The 14,913-nt window shown below is 46.9% G+C and overlaps 1 protein-coding gene across 4 annotated transcripts in view; it reads left to right on the forward strand.

Moving 5' to 3' along the window:
- Positions 1-14,913, forward strand: part of LOC122789663 (KH-type splicing regulatory protein) — a 441,911-nt gene that overhangs the window by 409,341 nt on the left and 17,657 nt on the right. The window lies entirely within an intron of this gene.

The following is a 14,913-nucleotide window of genomic DNA, read 5'->3' on the forward strand; positions in this document are numbered from 1 at the left end:
TACCCAGCAAAAACACCATCAGAAAGCACTCACACCCTGCTTACCTCCACAAGGCCTAGAAAAACCTCCAGGAAGCAACCCACTCTTGCCAGAGGCTGCCCTTCCAAAACAGGGCAGGTAGTGTGACTACCTGCCGACTTTTGAACTCCCCCTTCTCTCTCTCTCTCTCTCCCTTTCTGTCTCTATCTCAGTGGGGATAGTTGTTACTTCAGACAAATGGGTCCTTTCTATAATAGAAAATGGGTATTTTGTGACCTGGCTCATGCCTCCAAAAGTAAGGGGTATCCCACAGCCCCAAAAAAGCAGCTCCCACTATTGCAGCCCGTGCTAGACAACCTTGTTGTTCAAGGCACCATTCAAACAGTTCCACTGTCTGCAAAAGGAAGAGGCGTCTACTCTAGGATTTTCCTGGTTCCAAGAAGATGGTCCCTGGAGGCCGATTCTGGACCTCAGTACTCAACCTCTTCGGGATGCTGACTCTGCTTACTCTTTCCGCTCCTACTCCCTCTAAGGTTTATGGCCACCTTAGATATCAGGGATGCCTACCTTCACGTCCCTGTAAAGGCCCATTTCAGGAAATGCCTGAAGTTCTCTGTGGGCTCCTCTCGCTTTCAATTTTCTGCCTTGCTCTTTGGGCTTTCCACTGCACCCAGTATCTTCACCAAATGCCTGGCTCCAGTTATTGCCTTCTGCAGGGCAAAAAGAATCCAGATATTCCTTTACCTAGACAGCCTGCTCATTCAGGCAAACTTTATAGGCTTTCCTGCAACACTTGCAAGCTGGAATTTCAGTTCAATTTTCCCAGAACCTGCACAAGACAGTCTTGGGGTGCAGGATTTGTAACGACATCATGAAAGGCCTACCTTCCCCCACAAAAGCTTGACTAACCTAATTCTGGTCCCCCAGTGCACAGACTTGACCGCAAGGCAGTACCTCAGGTTCCTGGGCTACATGGCTTTCACTATCCCCATGAACTATTCCCACGTTGCAGAATGCATACTGTGGATGTTCTTCATCTCACATTGCTGCAGTCCTAACACTTGGGTAGTCCGCTGTCCACGGTCGGCCCGAATATCAAAGTATAAGGCTGACGTCGGTCAGGGCGCATTTAACTGACGTCAGAACGTCAGGGTACAAATGCGCATGACCGGCGTCATATCCTCAGTCTTTTTTGCCGCATGGTCCGATGCAGAAGCAGCATTGCAAGTGCCGGTTGGCGTTCTGAGATTTTTCTATTTAGAAGTTTCAGACCGAGTTCAAAGTTGGCTAAGTACCCCGTTGGGGAATATTTTTGTTTTTTCTTGCTAAGAGACCTAGGGTGGAACCTGAGCTGGGGGGTTTTGAGCAAGCTTCAGATGTTTCAGAGTCTTCGGCTGAAGACTTGCAGAAGTACTCTCCTTATTCTGATTCTGATGTAGATGATTCTACTCCTCCTGCTACTCCTCCTGAGGATTTTTCTTTTTCTGAAACTCTTCATTCCATGAGGGAGCATTTTAAGTGGGAAGGTCAGGACTTCTCTGATTCCAGGAAAAGGCTTAGGGAATTTCTGTTTTTACCCCAGCATAGGCCTTTGGCTATACCTCCTGTTTTGGATGTAGTGGAAGATGTTTTTACAGAGGCTTCTCTTAATCCTGATTCTTTGCCTCCTGCTCCTGTTAAACCGGATAGGTATTACAGGGTGCCTGACGTTCACAAGTATCTTTTTAAAAGTCCTAGGGCAGACCCAGAAACTGTTAGCCAGGGGCCTAAGGGTGTTAAGGCTTCTGTTGTTAAGAATCCGGTTCCTACAGATAAGGAGGCTAGGGCCTTGGATAGATGGGGAAAGAAAGTTTATACTTCTTCCACTCTTGCTATAAGGGCTCTGAATTGCCAGTTTCACATGTTGAAATACCAAAACTATCTCCTTTCACAAATGAAGTCTAAGGTTGATGCTCTGGCAGTTGGTATTGATTGTAAAGAGTTGCAAGATTTAGTCCATGTTTCTGAACAGGTGGGTAAGCATTCTTTGCAATGTGGTTTTGATGCTGTACAGGCCTCGTCTAGGGTGGCTGCCACTGGGACTGTTCTTCGCAGGCACGCCTGGCTGAGGGATCAGAATTTGTCTGAACATGTTAAAACAAGGATTTTAGATGCTCCTTTACAATCTGACGTGTTGTTTGGGCCTCCTGTTGAGACAGTCTTAAAGAAAATGGAAGACAAGGCTAAGTCTATGCAGACTGCTAAAGATTTTTTCCAAGTCCAGCCTCCAAAGTTTAGTAGAAATTGGCCTACTAAGGGGTGGACGTATCCTTATGATTCCCAGTCTAGGGGTAGATCTAGACGTGGTAAGGGCAGAGCTCAGGGCTCTTTCCGGCCTAGAACAGGGAGTTCTCCTGCACAGGCTTCGGGTGAGGGCAGGGGTCAGTCCTTTCGTAAACAGACCCAATGACCTACCTTTTCAGCTGCCAGAGCCCACTCGTCTGGCAGCACCTTTGGGAGGAAGGTTGGCACTCTTCAAAGAAAATTGGAGTTTAATTACCCAGGACAGATGGGTATTGGATATCATACACCACGGCTACAGGTTTTATTTCCATACCTTGCCTCCTTTCAAAGGCATGCCAGATGTTCCTCCTCAACAAAGAATAGAGGCTCACAGACAGGTTTCTCTGTTGCTCCAACTAGGGGCCATACAGCCGGTCCCTCTGCCAGAAGTGGGCCTAGGATTTTATTCTCGCCTGTTCCTAGTACCGAAGAAAGGGAACACGTGGAGACCAATTTTGGATTTATCTATCCTCAACACTTATCTGGACATTCCCAAGTTCAAAATGTTGACGTTGCAACAGCTTTTACCTCTGCTGGGCAAAGATCATTGGATGGTAACTTTGGATCTCAAGGAGGCTTACCTTCATGTTCCTATCAGACTCAGTTGCAGAAAGTATCTGCGTTTTCGAGCTGGGACTTCTCACTATCGGTTCTCTGCATTGCCCTTTGGCTTATCTACTGCCCAGAGTGTTCACGAAAGTTCTGGCTCCAGTGATAGCTTTCTTCAGACTAAAAGGAATACAGATCTATCCTTATTTGGACGACTGCCTGATTCTGGCTCAAGGAAAGGAAGAGCTTCTTCGTCATTTGGAGTATGTGATAGCAGTGCTAAGATGCCTAGGGTATTCTGTGAACGAAATAAAGTCCAGTCTAGTACCCTCTCAAGACATGTGCTTTCTGGGTGTGAGACTGAATACAGCAGCCCAGATGGCCTTTTTAACCCCGGACAAACAAAAGAGTCTATCCCTTTACTTCCATCAACTATCTCATCAGTCCGGGCTGACTGCAAGGACAGTCCTTCAAGCCTTAGGGTTCATGGCATCTTGTATTCTGGTGCTTCCCAATGCCAAACTGCATATGAGGAAGCTACAATGGTATCTCAAAAATGTATGGACACAGCACTGCCAGGATCTGGACACTGTCATTCCAATAATACCTTGCATTCAGAAGGAATTTTTGTGGTGGGCTCAGGAATGTCACCTAAACAAGGGACTCTCTGTGACCCGGCCAGAGGCAAGTCAGATTTTAACGACAGATGCCTCAGACAAAGCTTGGGGAGCTCATCTGAATGGAAAATGGATACAAGACAAGTGGCCTGTCAGACTACAACATCTACATATCAACATGAAGGAGATGTTAGCAGTCCAGTTTGCATTAATAGCTTTCAAGGAATTCCTTCTTCCAGGACAGGTGTTGATTCTAACAGACAACACAACTGTCATGTGGTACATCAACAAGCAAGGGGGAACGCTTTCTTATCCTCTATGCAGGCAAACAATGATTTTGTGGGAGACTGCTCTCAGTTTACAGCTCAATCTTCAGGCAAGGTTTCTGCCAGGAGCACAGAACTCCTTAGCAGATGTGTTGAGCAGACAAATTATGGATCCCCACGAGTGGAAATTGGATCCTCATGTATTTCAGAAATTGACAGTGTCATGGGGAACTCCAGACATAGATCTGTTCGCTTCTCCACTAAACCATCAGCTGCCAAAGTTTTGCACAAAAGGTTTCATCCCACAGCTTGGAAAGTGGATGCTCTTTCTTTCAATTGGAGCAATCTTCATGTGTATGCCTTTCCACCTCTGCCTCTCCTCCCAAAGGTACTTCTGAAGGCCAGACAGGACAAGCCAAGGATGATTTTAATAGCTCCAGATTGGCCTCGACAGCACTGGTACCCATTACTGAGGAGTCTAGTACGGAAGCCTCCATGGCCTTTGCCTTCGATTCCACACCTGTTGTCACAGGAAGACAGCCATTTGCTCAATGTCAAACTTCACTCTCTTCACCTAACAGCCTGGCATATTCTGTTTTGAACCATAAAAGGTCTCAACTTCCACAACAAGTTTTGAATGTGATTTTGGAAGCTAGAAGGCCTAGTACAAGGAAAGTGTACGCAGATAAATGGAAGAGATTTTTATTTTGGAGTGCAGCAAAGGATTTTGATGTTTCTGAGCCTAATTTAAGTATGGCTCTTCAATATCTTACTGAGTTACTGGACAAAGGTTTGTCCTCTTCTATTAAAGTTCATGCTGCAGCAATTTCAGCTCACTATGATTGCGACCCGCCATTGTTTTCTCATCCTTTGTTCAAGCAATTTCTTAGAGGGGCAAAGAATATAAGACCCCCACGAAGGGCTCCTACTCCTGCTTGGGATCTCAATTTTGTGTTGGAGAAACTCACTCTACAACCTTTTGAGCCTGCAGCTACTGCTGAGTTGAAATATTTATCATGGAAGACTGCTTTTTTATTGGCCATTACCTCTGCAAGAAGGGTTTCTGAATTGCAGGCCCTTATGGCAGTTGAGCCTTTCTTGATTTTCCATAAGGATAGGGTATCATTACGTACTAATCCTTCCTTTATGCCTAAGGTGGTTTCTAGTGTGGCTTTAAACCAGACTATTCATTTGCCTACTTTTTATGCAAATCCCCAAAGTAAAGGGGAAAAGATTTTGCACACTTTGGATGTACACAGGCAGTTGCGTTATTATTTGGACAGAACTAAAGGGTTCAGGCAGTCTCAGCAGTTGTTTGTTTCTTTTGCTTTGAGTTCTCAGGGCAAGCCTGTGTCAAAACAAACTATTTCTAAGTGGATTGGGTTTTGCATTGCTTTCTGTTCCCATCATGGCAAGGAGGTTCCAGCTGGGATTAGGCCTCATTCCACTAGGGCTACTGCCACTTCCACAGCTTTTTTGAGGGGAGTGGCAACCAAGGATATTTTAGAGGCAGCTACTTGGAGTTCTGTGCATACCTTCTCTAGGCATTATCACCTGCCACTTTACTCTAAGTCCAGGGCTGGTTTTGCCACTGCGGTTTTGCAGGGCATTTTGGCAGCTCCTGCTTCCTTATAGTTAGCCATCCTCCCTTATCTCTGCTTTGGGATTCTACCCAAGTGTTAGGACTGCAGCAATGTGAGATGAAGAACATAGTACAGTTTTGTACCTACCATAAATGTAGATGTTCAAGATCCACATTGCTGCAGTCCAATTCCCTCCCTCCTTCCCTCTGTACTTGGAGGTGGTTGTGTGGGTTGGGTTGTACATATTGTGTGTATTATATCTATTGTACATATAGTTAGTGCAAGGGTGGTTGGTTATTTGTTTGCTGTCTTTTGGTTTTGACCTTTCTTTTTAAGGTCTTCTGACATCTGGGGCAAGAAAAGACTGAGGATATGACGCCGGTCATGCGCATTTGTACCCTGACGTTCTGACGTCAGTTAAATGCGCCCTGACCGACGTCAGCCTTATACTTTGATATTCGGGCCGACCGTGGACAGCGGACTACCCAAGTGTTAGGACTGCAGCAATGTGGATCTTCGAACATCTACATTTATGGTAGGTACAAAACTGTACTTTTTTCCAACCCTCCGGCAACCAGACGTCTGTTCCTATACAAAATCTTAAGCCTGGTTGCCATAGGTGCGTGGGACATCTCACACAGGACCATAAACCATGAAGTATAAATGTGACTGCATGCCCAGACATTTCGCTTCTACGTCCGAAGACTTCTAAAGATAATTACCCCGTTGGGGTTTTCCTTTCGTACTTGACCTTTAGCTTGGTTGCTGCAGTTTATCTCTAGCTGGTGTCAGAGAAAAGGTAAATGTAGTTGCCGATGCCACGACAGCAGTTTCTTTTGCTTAAAGAGCATGACCGCAAGGACTGCTCTATTTGCCAATCCATCGTACCAAAGACCTTGCGCAGCTGTCTATTCACATTAAACGCTCGCGCTTAGGGTGGATCCTGAGTTGGCCGTCCAAGATGAACAACCACAGAAGGCCAAGGTTTCCAGGTGTGCTCCAGATGCCACTCTGCTTTGGCTGTCCTGCCAACTACCATTCTAGGGGCTGAGGGACACCCGATTACTCCGGTTCAGATGGCTCCTCTGGAAGAGGCCATGTCAGTACCCACAGAAAGCAAGTCAGTGGAGTTGATTCAGATGTCTGTCATAACTGATGTCGAGGAGGAACCATTGCTTGACCGGCCAACCGAGAGATCTCCTACGCAGGGCTCTGTTTCCCTGCCCAGCAAGACGCATACTCCTTCTAAAAGGTAACCGAAATCTAAGTACTTGAGCCTGACACCTCCGGCAGCCCCAGACTGGGAGTCCTTCACTTCCTCCTTGATGCAGGTTTTTATGGCACTTAACCTACAGGCCCTACTCCCACTAGCATCCCTGTACTGAGCTCTAGGCCGGCTTCTGCCACCTCCCTTTAGCATCTACTCTGCAACTGGTTACCCAGGAAGACCAAGAGCAGTCTTACTCTAAGGATTCTGTTTTCTGTTTGATTACTTTTTCCATGGACTATTGCTCACCTGAAGAGGACTCTATTGAAGGGGACTCCCCACCTAAGGACTTATCATTTGGGGAGACTGTCTCAAAAATGAGTATTTCAAGTGGGATACTTTAGTCTCAAACCCAGAAGAGATACTTTGAGCTTCTACAGGTTGACTCCCCTTCACCCTCAGCCATCCCTCCAGTACTGCCAGCTTTCTTGGATGCCTTCACTTCTGTTTTCAAGAAGCCAGATTCTCAACCTCCTGCTCCTAAGAGGCTGGATAGGTTTTACAAGCTCCTAATAAAGCCACCTTTGGCCGTTCCAGTTTATTGCAGCATCCCCAGGCAGTCTGCTTCTGCTTCCCTTCTGTCATCTGATAAATACAGCAAAACCATGCACAGGATGGCGGAAAAAGGTATATACCTTCTCTAACCTAGCTTTCAGGGTGATAAAACTACCAAATCTACATGAAGTATGCCTTAGACCTAGTCTCTCAGGCCTCCACCTTGTTTGCTACCACCTCGAACTGTCCTGCCATATCTGAGATTTTCTGTGAATTGTCCCTGGCCACCCAAGTGGCCAGACACTATCTGCTGCAGCTATGATGCTGCAGAAGCAGTTGCCAGATCTGCTGCCACTGCATCCAGCTTGCACAGATACTCCTGGCTCCGACTACAACTTCTCCCAGATTTTAGAGCAAAGTTTATGGCTGCTCCTTTGGATAACCTATTTGGCAAAAATGCTGCGGGACTTTTTAAAAACGTGCAAGAAAAGAGCAAGGGGACTGCAGGACATTAAGTACTTGCTGGTGTCCCCAGTGCCCGTATCTTACAAGGGCCACTTCCACATCTCACTCCTCTATTGCCAGACCACATAGGGGATCTCTGAGATAACGGTATCCCAGATCCCCTCAAACACAACTGCCCAACAAACGTCCCTTTCCAGAAAGAGGTGGACCCTCCTGTGCGTGACTGCCTTGCCCAAGTGCCAGTCTGTCCACCTTACCCAACGTCTCCCTTTTTGGAAAACCATCACTACAGATCGGTGGGTTCTTTCCAGCATCCAAAAAGGATACTTTCTTTCCTGGAAAGAAGAACCTACACCAGTAAGGATTCCTTTCCCTCCCAAAAGTCCACTCCTTCTACTTCCTCCCATCCTGCAGGAACTAGTCTCCCAAGTTCCCTCAAGTCAGGAGGGGTCAGGCTTCTACTCCTGCCTCTTAGTCCCAAAAAAGATGGCTTCTGGAGACCTATCCTGGACCTGTTACCTCAACCTGTTCCTGCAGGTTCTTTCCTTCAAGATGTTCTCCCTTCAAACTCTTTTTACCCCTCATTCCACCTCAAGCTTTTATGGTTACCCTAGACCTAAAGGATGCATACCTGCACATCCCAGTCAGACCCTCCCACAGGAGGTTCCTATGCTTCTCTGGGCCCTCTTCTCATTTTCAATTTACCGCATTGCCTTTTGGCTTGTCTACTACACCCAGAGTTTTTACCATTTGCTTGATGCTAGCCATCGCCCATTGCAGGACCAAGAGAATACAACTCTACCCTTGGATGACATTCTCATTTTGGCAGAATCACAGTCCACCCTTCTGGCAAATCTCAAATTCACCATGTCCCTTCTAAAATTGGGTTTCACACACCCCTCCCACAACAGGACAAGGTTTTCCTAGGGTGCAGAATCAGAACAGATCTAATGAGGTCCTTCTGACCACCAGACAAGGTACAATCCCTCTCCTCCCATTTTCTCTGTCTGACAGAATCGCATTTAACTGCAAGAGTTTCTACAAACTATAGGCCACCTTCCCATGCTCCCACTAACAATGATGCACATGAAATTCCAATGGTAGTTGGGCTGTTTGGTCCCAGAGCCAGCAGCCCTGTCTAAAGTTAGAGCTGAAGTAGTGAATTCAGCAGGTTTCTGACAACCAGGGAATTCCTCTTGAACTTCCTCCCACTTCCCATTCTGTGCCCACAGATGCGTTGGACCTAGGATGGGGAGCAACCCTGCAGGGCTACAAGGTACAACAGTGCTGGTCCCCTGCCCTGCAGAAACAGAACATCTGTCAGGGAGCGGACTTGTCCTAGCTAAGCCTTCCTGCCCATGCTGCAAGTAGGGATACTCCACATTGTGACAGACAACACAGCTGTCATGTGGTATCTCAAAAGAGGGACCAAGGCATACAAGTTGTCTGATAACCCTGCTAATCTGGGAAATAGCAAAAAACAACCTCTTCCTGAAAGCTTCGTACATCCCCTCTCAGGAAAACAAGAAAGCAGACTTGCTCAGCTGAAAAACATCTCTGCAACATGAATGAATGTTGCACAGAGATACCTTCCTACACACAGTCCACCAGTGGGGGCACAACAACTGGATCTGTTTGCCTCCCCCCAGAACAGACAACTAAACAAATTTTGCAGCAGGACTCCACTCACCACTAGCTTGGACAGTGGATGCCTTCAGTCTTTCAGGGCAGGGAATGTACCTATATGCCTTCCTGCCCTTCCCTCTAATTCAGAGTCCTTCTGAAAATTTGGTTGCCCTTGGCTGGTTCCCCCTTCTGTTTTCACTAGCCAAGGGCAATCACCACAAATTTTTAACCCACCAGATGGGGACTTGCCAACTCAACAAGGATCCCTCCTGTACCCACAACTATTTATTGCAACTAACTCTATGGGTGATCAGCTTTTGTTCCCTTTTAGACAGCACTACTCAGAAGATGTGATCTGTCCTGAGGGAGGCCAGTAAACCAACAGCTAGAAAAAATGATTTGTCTAAATGCCCAAGATTCTCGAAATGGTGTTCTCTGAGAAACGGGGACTCATTTCTAGCAGATCCTCCCTGGTCCTGTAGTATAACTGCAGACTCCTTAAGGAGGGACAAGCTTACTCTTCTGTCAAAGTCCATCTCTCAACCATCTCTGCATGCTTGCCTTCACAACTATTTCTTCTCTCTAGACTGGATGTAAAACTTTTCCTGAGGAGTCTTGCACATCAGACCACCAAGAAAGCCCGTTCCTCCACCCTTGGATCTCAACTTCGTGCTGGAAAAGCTTACCCTACCCTCTTGAGCCAGCCAGCATAGCATCTCTTCAAATGTGCACATGGAAAACCATCATTTTAGTGGCCATTGCCTCTGCTAGAAGGGTGTCTGAATTACAGGCCCTGATGGCTTGCCCTCCTTGCACCACCTTCCACAATGACAGGGTTTCCCTACACATTAACTACTCCTTTATGCCCAGAGTAGTTAATGAGCTTTCCTTAAACCAGTCTATTCACCTACCCACCTTCTTCCCCTCTCCTAACTCCACAGAGGATCCTCCATTCCCCCAAAGGACATAGGCAGTTGAGATTCTACTTGGACAAAACCAAGTCTTTCAGAAAATCTGACCAACTGTTCATTTCCTTCCGTCCCAGTCCTTAGGCAAGGCAGTCACCAAAGCAACTCTCCTGGATGAGAAAATCCATCCTTTTTTGCTACTCATCGCAAACCATTCCCTCAAGGAGTGCGAGTGCATTCTACCAGAGGCATGGGAAGGGCTAGACACCACTTCCACCATGGAGCCAGCCACCTGGTCCACAGTCCATACTTTAACCAAGCACTATGAGCTGGACCAGGTATCTAGGGTCGGGGCAGGATTTGCCAGGGCAGTCCTGCAAGGATTCCTAGAGTCCGCCACCTCCCAACATTTCTCCTAGCTGTGGTACTCCCCCACAGTATGAATACTGCAACATGGGAATAGGACATAGAGTTGTGTAAAATCTTACTATAACCATAGATGTTCTCTTCCATGTTGCAGTATTCCTTCTCTCCCTCCATTCCCCTGATATCCTATATCTTCTCTAGGGTATACCCTCACAACAGGACATTCCTTGTAGCCCTGTAAGGACACTTGCTTTTGCTTCTCCTTGGCCTTAGTCTCTCTTTGGCCTTCAAGTTCTGAGGTCTGTGTGTGCTGACATCACATTTATACTCCATGGTTTATGGTTCTACGTGTGATGTCCCACGCACCTGTGGCAGCTAGGCTTAAGCTTTTGTATAGGAGCTGACGTCTGGCTGCCTGAGGGCTGGAAATCCCACAGTATGAATACTACAACATGGAAAAGGACATCTGTGGTTGTAAGATTTTACACAACTATTTACCGTTGGCAAGACTCCATATGAGGAAATTTCAGTGGTACTTGGGTCAGTTTGGACCCAGCACTACCACTCCCTCAAGTACAGATACCCCTCCTGCCTTGCCTCAAGCAAATTTTCATTGGTGGCTATAGCAGGTGGACCTCCACTCGGGTCTCCCCCCAACCACCTCAACCCAAACAGACCATGTACACAGATGCCTCAGACTTGGGCTGGGGAGCAACTCTGGGGCGCCTGAAAGTGCAAGGTGTGGCCAGGGCTACAGCCGCAAGAACACATCAGTTATCTATGAAATGAGGGCAATGGTTTGGAAGGCTCACATGGCCAATAATCTCCAGCAAGGACCACTAAAAATCTTTACAGTCAGTACCACGGTGCTGTGGAATCAAAAGTGGGAGATGGGGGCAAATCTTATTTGCTTTGCAGACTAGCTCTCCTGTGTAGGAACTGGACACCTCCCAAGGAGTAACCTTGCAGGCGGTGTACATATCTTCACAACATAATTCTCAGGCAGACTCCCTCAGCAGATCCTTGATCGCATGAATGGATGCTTCACATGGATGTCTTCCTGGACCTGGTCCAGTGGTGAGGTACAGCTCAACTAGACCCATTTGCCTCCATCAGCAAGGCAGCTTTCTTCTGCACCAGACTTCTAGAACCTCAGGCTATGGCAACAGATGCCTTTTCAATCTCCTGGAAGAGGGTGTTTCTCTATGCATCCCCCCTTACCCCTTACAAAGAAGGTTTTGCTGAAGATCCAGCAGGACAGACTAACAACCTTGCTGGTGACTTCCTGCTGGCCAAGACAGCATTTGTTTCTCCTCCTACAATTTGTGTAAGGGCAGTCACTAAGTTGGCCCTCGAGTGGACCTTCTCGCACATTACAAAGGAACTCAAATCTACCCACAGTGGCCTCACTTTGGGTTATAGGATTCTGATCCCTTTCAGGCACCTTTACAGTGAAGACGTGTGCACTGTCCTGGAGTCCAAGAAACCCAATACCAGGCGATATTGACTATCCAAGTGGAAATGATTCTCCATATGGTGTTTCAATGGCAGTTGGACCTGTTGTAAAGTGAGACTCCTCTAGTACTGTATTACCTTTGTGAATTTCTGCAGACAGGGTTAGCGTTCTCATCCATTGAGGCCCATTTGCTTGCCATTTCATCATGCCTCCCTCTGGACCCCCCCCCCCCCCCCAGCTTCCAGATTGTTTGCAAAGCTGTTCCTTAAGGGGGTACATCTCAGTCCACCAAGGAAGCCCATTTCCCCCTCCATGGATGGAACGTGAACTATGTTTGAGAAGCTAACACTACCCCCCCCCCCCTTTGCCCTTTGAGCCAGCATTCAAAGTTTTCCTAAACTACTGCACTCTGAAGACTGTCCCTGTGGTCTTGACCTCTTGGTGTCTGAACTGCAAGTTCTCATAGCTATTCCACGCTTTCTTGTATCCCATAGAGTAACCCTTCGAACCAACCCTTCCTTCATGCCCAAGGTGGTTAGTGACCTTCCTTTAAACCAAGCCATCCACCTTCCCCAGTCCACATGGAGACTAGAGTACTTCATTCCCTTGATGTGCACAGACAACTCAGGATGTTTGTGTTTCACTGTTGCAGTCATTACACTTGGGTTATCCTGCTGGCAAGCTACCCACAGTCTGCCTGAATTCCAAAGTCCTGGTCTGGCATCTGTTGCTGTCGCCTCTTCCCTGACGTCAGTGCGCCAGGGCTATATAAGATGCAGCAGACACATTTTCTTCAGTCTCTTGCCGCGTGGTGCCCGAAGCAAAAGCAGTTTGCAAGTGCCAGTCGGCCGACTCCTGAGATTTTTGAATTTGTATTTCAGATCCGAAGTGTTCAATAAAGCTAAGTACCCCGTTGGGGAAACTTTTTCTCGCTCCAGTCCGATGTCCGTAAAAGTTAACAATTGTATTTCTTGTGGGAGGCAAATACCTGAAGGATTTTCATTCTTAATGTATTCCTTGCCTAGACCCTGACCACGACGTAGCTAGTTGTCGGTTTTGTGCTAGATTCAACCAATGCACTATTAAGCGTCTGTTCGATTTTGCTTTTCATTACTTTGGCCGAAGGTTTAACTATAATGCCGTCAGAACAACCAATGACCGGAGTCCATAAAAAGCGCAAGGACAGAGACAGGCATCCGAGGTCCAAAACCGAAGCCTCCCCTAGGCCAGTCACCGGTTTGCCGGTTTTCAGTGAGGTGCTTTCGCAGCCCCAGACGCCAGCTACCTCAGAGCTGCGGGTAGCCTGCCAGCAGGATAACCCAAGTGTAATGACTGCAACAGTGAATACACTCTTAACATCTACATTTATGGTAGGTACACAACTGTACTTTGTCTGCACAAAACCAGGCCAATCAGGCAGGTGGATCAACTGTTTCTCTTTCCAACCCGGAGCCCAAGGAAAAGCAGTATCTAAACAAACCATTTCTACATGGATTTCCAAAGCTATTGCCTTTTGCTACAAACACCACGGGAAATCCTTGCAAGGGAGTGTTAAAGCACACACCACCAGAGCGATGGCCTCTTCTGGAGCCTTCTTCAAGGGCTTGGGCACCTGCATTATCCTTGAAGCTGCTACTTGGTCTTCTGTGCACACCTTCACCAAACATTACAAGATGGACCAGATTTCTAGGTCCAGAGCTGGATTCGCCAGGCTGTCCTTCATGGATTCTTTCTACTAGACCACCTGCCTGTTAGTGAGCTTTGTCATTCACCTATATGTAGAATACTGCAACATGGGAATAGGACAGAAAAGTTGTGTAAAGTCTTAACGTAACCATAAATGTCCTCTTCCACGTTGCAGTATTCCTTCCCTCCCAGCTACCCCGCCTGTTGTATAGCAGTTCCATTTTGGATGGCACAGGACTTGCACTTCCAAGGACTGGGTCTGACTAGGGCGTTCAGTTAGTCTGGTGTGTGCAGATGTCACTTATGGCCCACACAATGCTAGCCACGTCAGATGTCCCACAGACCATACAGATGTTTGAGTAGCAAGAGAGGAAAACCCATATGTATAGAGTACTGCAACATGGATTTGAGACCTATTGTAAGGTTTTACACAACTTTTAGGTACATGCTGACATCCGCTTTATGCCAGACATCTTTACGGTCGACGTATGCATAATGTTGATGTGTAGCATGTACTGTAGCATGTACTGTGCAATAGCATGAAGGCTTTTGGGTACTGGCTGGATGTATGAAACAGCCAGTGACTGACTCCCTTATGTGATTAATACTGCAGCATATCGAAAAGGACATCAATGGTTATGGTAAGAATTTACACAACTGTTTGTATATCAGGAAAACAGCAGCTTCATGGACTCGCACTTTGGAATAGTCCGTTTATAAACTGTTGCATCCTGGCTTTCCAAGGCTATCTTCTGCAGTTCACACCATAGAAAGACTGCCATGCTGCCCAAAAGCACATTCCACTTAAGCAGTTGCCAGCACCAAGTTATACTCCTTGTCTAGGTCTGGTGTGGCTTATTAGAACACTTGTCTAGTCTCCTGGATTCTACTTCCTCACTTGAGACTTCCACCATTCTCTCCATAGCTGTGGGAGTCTCAGTATTATGAATACTGCAGCAGTTTTATTCCAGTCATGGTAAACATCCTGCCAAGCTATAAACCCCCTGTGATGCCATTCCAGGGGTAGGGATGTTAGGGTTGTTGGGGGGGTTTTAGCACCAAGTTTTGCTACTTGGTTTGTGGGCTGGTTAAAAACATTAACTGACACTGCATTTCACCACCATGTCCTAGGTTGAAGCCCAATGGGGAATGGACTCTGGCCACTCTGGCTAGCTGCATGCAGGATATCCCAAAAATGGACTACAGCAGTAAATACTACAGACTTGTTGATGTCCAGGTGGATGTCTGCCCAAACAAGACTGGAGCAAAACTCGCATGTCAAGTCCCAAGAAACTGTTGCTGCTGCAACAGCAATCTGTTGCTGTTGT

The sequence above is a fragment of the Protopterus annectens genome, chromosome 15.part0 (assembly GCF_019279795.1).
Source record: "Protopterus annectens isolate FY-2018-M chromosome 15.part0, PAN1.0, whole genome shotgun sequence".
In the NCBI taxonomy this organism is placed as follows: domain Eukaryota; kingdom Metazoa; phylum Chordata; order Ceratodontiformes; family Protopteridae; genus Protopterus; species Protopterus annectens.